Genomic DNA, 6,000 nt, shown 5'->3' with positions numbered 1-6,000 from the left:
TCCTCCACCGGAAGGCTATCGAATCTGGATTTATCTTCCTCCTCGATTTATACTCAGCGCGTATACACACACACACACACATACATCCGTTCGCCGGTCATTATCTGCACCGCGCATTTCGCCGTGGGCCACGCGGCTTTGCATTTTCAACGTGTCGGGCCGGGATACGCGGCGAGACCTGCTGCACGCCGCTGCCGCAGCTTCGCGTATTCTCGCGGGGATTCCGGAATATGCGCCGGGATGGATGCTGCGCGCACCCGCTCGCTCTCGCCCGCCCGCTCGTCGAGGCCCGGCGAGACTCGCCTCTCTCTCTCTCTCTCTCTCTCTCTCTCTTGACTGTCGGATATGACACGACAGTTGTGTTATACAGAATGTCACAACGCCTAAGGATATTTTACAGGCAGATACCCCTCGATACCGTCACGTTCGATGTCTGATTTCTGTCAGATATACTTCCTGAAAATTTCATAGAAAACGAAAATATATATCGTCGCGAAAACGTGCAACGCATTTTTAGCGTGTTAAGCTGCATATCATCGGATATCGAGATTTTAAAGCGCGAATCATCGCTTTTTTACAAGTGGAAATGATATTTCAGATACCCTACGTGTCTCTCTCTGTTTTTTTTGGTGTTCAGAGAAATAAAAAAAAAAAAAAACGTGACTTTATTAACTTTTATTTGTGCTTAAACGACGCTTTAGCATATCCTCCAGTCGTGATTAGCATTTTCACCGCCGTTTATCTCACGAAAGATCTTTGAAAAATGCTTTCACATTTCAGATAATTTCCTTCTTCCTCCTTCTCCTTCTCTCTCTCTCTCTTCCTCTCTCCGTTGAAATGTTTTATAACACGAGAGAAAAAATTCAGTCCGATTTTCAAAGCGTTGTGTGTATTCTTAATGACCGCCATAAACTTTGAAAGCGTATAGGTCAGATACGTGCCACGACCGTGAGAGAGAAAGAGAGAGAGGGTGGAGGGTGCGACGCACGGTTACGTGTTCGCTTAAATGGAGACATTTTTTAATGGTCGTTGGACCGTCGTCGACCCAGGCGGAGCCCAGGCCGCCAGGACCTTATAAGTCCCGCTACCGGTTGTGTGACGGCGTGGATTAAAATCGCGCGACGCGCCGCTAGTAAATCTGGTCGGGCAACAATGTGATTAAGCGGCAGATATCCGGCGTCGTGTATTGTGCGTTCGCGTTTATCGCGCGAATATATGTGCGCGCAAAATTATTTTTCCTCCCGCGCCGCGCGTTGTACACACACAGACACACGTACACGGAGGAGAAAAGTGCGGAAAACTGCGTTTCCCTCCGCGAGACGAACCCGGGAAAATTGTATCGCGCGCGTTTGTTTTTGTTTCGCGGATTCGCACGCGCGCGCGGCTTTTTACACGAAAACCATCGTATTTGCGCGCGACGACCAGCACAGTCGGCGCAGTCGTTGCTTTCGAACATAGAGAGCGTACGGCGGGATTGTCAACACCCCGGACGCAATACCGTTTGTTCAAGCCACCCGAAATGTTTTCGTCCGGGATTTGAGAGCGGGGTATAATGTTGGCGAATTGAATTTTCCGATTTTTCCACGGTATCGACAGGTGCGAGAAAACACGTGTCTTACGTCATTTTAAATTTGATATCGCTCGCGTATCAAGTTCTATAAAAGCCGTGTTCCATATACATGTATATTTTGTTTCACTCCCGTATTCAGTTATTGAATTATAAGCCCGTCTGTTTGGGAAATATTGCATTAGGTCGTAAATAAATGTCGAGTCGGAAGAGCACTCTCTGCCCGAGATAAAACAACGAGAGAGAACAAAACACAAAATGTGAAACCGATTTTTATCGAAGTGCACGACCCAGAAGATTAAGAATTGTCTTTTCTCTTCGTCTCCTATCCGAAACCCGGCAATTCGCCGGTGACGACGATGAGTATCGCGCGGCGAAATGGAGGCTCTTCCGCTCGCGATATCGAGCGAAAACCGGCGGGAAAAGCGCGCAATTATAGCCGACCCATTTTCCCCGTAGGACAATAACGTACCGCGGGAAAACGCGGCTGGAATCTAGCCAAATCCCGAGGAGAGAGCCGGAGTTCCTATTCCTACTACGAAGGGGGGGTTCGCTCCGTTAAAGTCGGCTTAAGTTGAGCAAGGTCGCGAGTCCACAAATTTATTGCCATCCGCGGCGCGGCGTCTCGGCGACTGAGGCTGCGTAGCCTCGGGAAATGCTGCGGTTCCGTAAAAGTGCGCGGCGCGGCGCGTAAATGCACCACACGCACGTCTATTTCGCCGCGCGCGATCCCGACAGAAGAGATTCGGACCTTTCCCGATTCGCGGTATCGCGAGAGGTTGAACGCAATGACCCGTGAGGCGCTCGGGCGCGCTCTTGCGAAAATTACGGAATGGCAATTCACGAGAGACTATGTACTTTTTCGACCACTTTTATTTCTTCGTGTTTTCCCCCTTTTTTTTTTGTTTGTTGCTTGTTTTTTTGGAAGAAGAGTAAAGTTTTATGCGAGCTTTATACTCGTATATCGTTGTTTCAAAGGTATCCATAAATAACGAAGTTTTTTGTAAACTACGCCCGAGGTTTAAACTTGTCGTTGCGAGCTCGCGCGTGGTGTAAAATATATTTCGAAAAAAATTCTTCTAAAAAAAAAAAAAAAAAAACAAACACAAAATTTTTTAAACTCTTGGCGTGTATATATACGCGTAGCTTTGTGCCCGCATATTATTTATTGTTTCGAAACGTCACGGCGATAAAAGATGCGGATCGGAGTGTATTTCGTTCAAACGAAAGATGTTGTTTTCCGACGCATTACGCGGTATATTGCGGAGGTTCACCGCACTTCCCCTTTTATCTTGGAATACCGCGATTCTCTCTCGCGGCCCGGCAATAAAACGCTTTGTGCGTGGTTCCGCATTATCTCGCACGCTCGTATTTATGCTGTTATTATCGCGGTGCGATAAAGCGTGATAAAGCGGGACGCGCGTCTGACATACGTTAATAATGTCAGTCTGATTCACTCCGGGGTCTCTCTCTCTCTCTCTCTCTCTCTCTCTCTCTCTCTCTCTCTCTCTCTCTCTCTCTCTCTCTCTCTCCCGTTGGTTGTTGTTGTTGCACGCGCGCTCTGTGTGAGCGCACATATTATTATTATGTTTTAAAACGCAATTTTTCGCAGATCGAGTTCAGCCCCGTCGTCGTTTCTAGGTCGCGGCTTGTTTGCGAAGGCTTTACAAACGGGGGATTGAATATATTTTGTCGTTGTTTACCCTAGCAAAATCTCGCGATCGCATCTATAAAAGTATGAAAATATATTTGAAAATCTTAAATAATCGCATTGTGTTATTTTTTTATTTTTTTTTTTTAAATCATTCTCGTCTTCGAAAGAAGGAAAAGAAATCTATACATAAACCACCCCCATTCACTTTCTCGTTGAGAACGAAGAAGATCGGAAGTTCGCGAACTATTTTTCTCGATACTAACTGATGACAGAATTTTTCTTTTTTTTTTTTTTCCTTTTTTTTGTTGCCCGAGATTTAAGGTAGTGAAGTTTTATAAAAAGAAACTTTCAACTCAATTTTCTTCTTTTATCGCGCAAATGCAACAAACTCCGGACAATTCCCGTGTGTTGGCCTCTCCTCCAAGATTTTTCCCGACGATTTCGCCGCCGCGCGTTAAAACTCCACTCGAACTTGGCAAAAAGCGATCCGGAGCGCGAGTGCGCTCGAGGGGGTTAATCGATCGTGTGCTTTTCACACCCGGGGAGATGATACGCGCGCGCCCTGCGAGACGGGAGAAGTCAAGGAGTGCGCGGATGGTATAGTTGCCGCGTTCGGACGATAATGAAAACTTTCTCTCGTCTGCGTTACGGCGGACCGACTCGGAGCTGGGATTTAGAAATAGCCCTACCGGTCGGCTCTGAGTGGACTTTTCATCAGCATGATGCGCGATTGTCCCCGTCCGGTCATTTATTTAATCTTCCCTCGGTAATCGAGCCTCGTGTGTTCGTATGTGTGTGTGTGTGTGTGTGTGTGTATGCGCGCGCGCATGTGAAGTATTGTTTTATTGGAGTGCATACCGCGGCTCGATGAAGTGCGTTATCATCGGCGCGAGAGCGCGAATATAATGCCGCGCCATTACTTAACGCCATTATTTAACCATGTATATAAATCGCGCGTAATATTATTGTTGCTTGTGCGCGCGCGAGATCGGCGAGCAACAACAATAATGATCACGAATACAAATGCGTGAGGGTTGAAAACCGCGATTGCGGTTTGAGAAATAAATTAATGAACGATCGAACAAAAATGATCTCGATGGCGTAGTCTCCCCGCGTCATCGCCGCGGAAATTTTTACTCTTTCTTCCTGCATATGTTTATTCGCGCGTGTATCAAAACAATAACAAGTTGTTTCTTTGTTTATGTTGTGCGTTCGCATATGGTATTTATCACGTGAGTTGTTCCAGTTTTATATTCTAACGCGAAACAGTGCGTTATCACTCGAAGTAGAACGGTAATTAAACACACATATTTTTCTAGCAACAAAGCACGGTGGCAGATTTCTGTTAAAATTAAACAACGCGAATAGAAGTTTTTGAAAAACATCGTTTTCGAAACTCGTTTGATACAGCGTTTATTTTTTACAATATATATATATATATATATATATATATATATATATATGTATATATCTTACTTTTCTCTCCCTTTCTTTTTTTTCTCTCCCTCTTTTTTCATACACGCGCACACATATGCGCGAGCGAAAATATTCTCGTAGAATGAAATAGGTCGAGTTAGTTTTGCAGCGGCTATTTTTTAAAGCCCCAAGTCCGCTCGGAGATACAGTTAAAAAACACGCGCGGGCGTCATCTCTTTTATTTCAGACCACTCTAACAGAGCGTGTCTGAAGTTCGTGAAAATCGTCACAGAGACGTGCGTTTCCTCGTTGGCTCATCGTCGTCGTCGTCGTCGTCGTCGCGGCAAAATTCGAGGCGCGAACATAAACACGCGGTGATCCGCGTCTCGGGGTCTTCGTTAAAGGGCCCGGCACCGCCGCCGATGGGGGCAGATGCGGGGTTCGTTTACGTTTCGGTATCCTGTCGACGGAAATAGAGCCTAGCCGCGCGCGCGCGCGCACGCGCTCGCTCGCTCGCTCAACAGAGCTCTCCTTTTTCCATCGTTTTCTCCTTTTTTATTTTCGTTCGTGCACCTCGATACGCGCCCGCCGCGACGTTTCTCCCTTCGAAGAGTTTTCTCTTTCTTTCTCTTTCTCTCGCCCGACCGCACAATTCTTTTTACGAGTTGAGACTAAACAGTTGTACGAGACTAATGCATCGGGACGCCTGTGTTTGAGCCTCGTGTAAAGGACGAGCGCCGCGCGCGGGACGAGATACGCGAAAAGAAAGAGAGAGAGAGAGAAGAAACGTTGACGAGGACAAAAAATAGATGCACTTGGTCGTTTCGGCTCCGCGCTTCGCCCGTCGACGTTTGTAATAAAACGTCGCATTTGCGCGAGAAAGCGCTACGGAATTTCGTTCTTCCCTTTCTCTTCCCCCACGTCATCCCTTCGTGCCGTGCCGCTTCGCCGAAAAGTATGTATGCATGCCGGTCGTGCCATAGTCGCGCGATATTCGCCAGGGAAATATACACGATGGTCTCTCAGGAAAATAGCGACGCTCACTCGTTCCCGAACAAGTTTTCGGCGGCGCGAATTTTTCTTCCTCGGCGAGAATTTCCCGCGCACATCGTTGTAGTGTCACGAATCGCGCTCGCAAAAAAAAAAAAAAAAAACTACCCCTACAATTTCGACGTTACAAGCGCGCGCGATGTACGCGCACCGTACGACTGATGCGCGAAATATCGATGTCTCGTATCGATATGAAATCGTTATTATATCACGTATCTATGCAGAGTTGTACGATATCTGGTTGCTATGTGCTACTGCTGATATATAAAAATTGCACGCGGTGTTGCGGTATAAAATAGTACGTCGATATTTT

At 46.7% G+C, this 6,000-nt stretch overlaps 1 protein-coding gene across 1 annotated transcript in view; it reads right to left on the bottom strand.

Moving 5' to 3' along the window:
* Positions 1 to 6,000, bottom strand: part of LOC109854238 (roundabout homolog 2-like) — a 108,493-nt gene that overhangs the window by 29,688 nt on the left and 72,805 nt on the right. The window lies entirely within an intron of this gene.

The sequence above is a fragment of the Pseudomyrmex gracilis genome, unplaced genomic scaffold (assembly GCF_002006095.1).
Source record: "Pseudomyrmex gracilis isolate BER0280 unplaced genomic scaffold, ASM200609v1 scaffold_62, whole genome shotgun sequence".
NCBI classification, from domain to species: Eukaryota; Metazoa; Arthropoda; class Insecta; order Hymenoptera; family Formicidae; genus Pseudomyrmex; species Pseudomyrmex gracilis.
The sequence above is the reverse complement of the archived record's forward strand: the minus strand, read 5'-3'. Positions and strand labels throughout refer to the sequence as shown.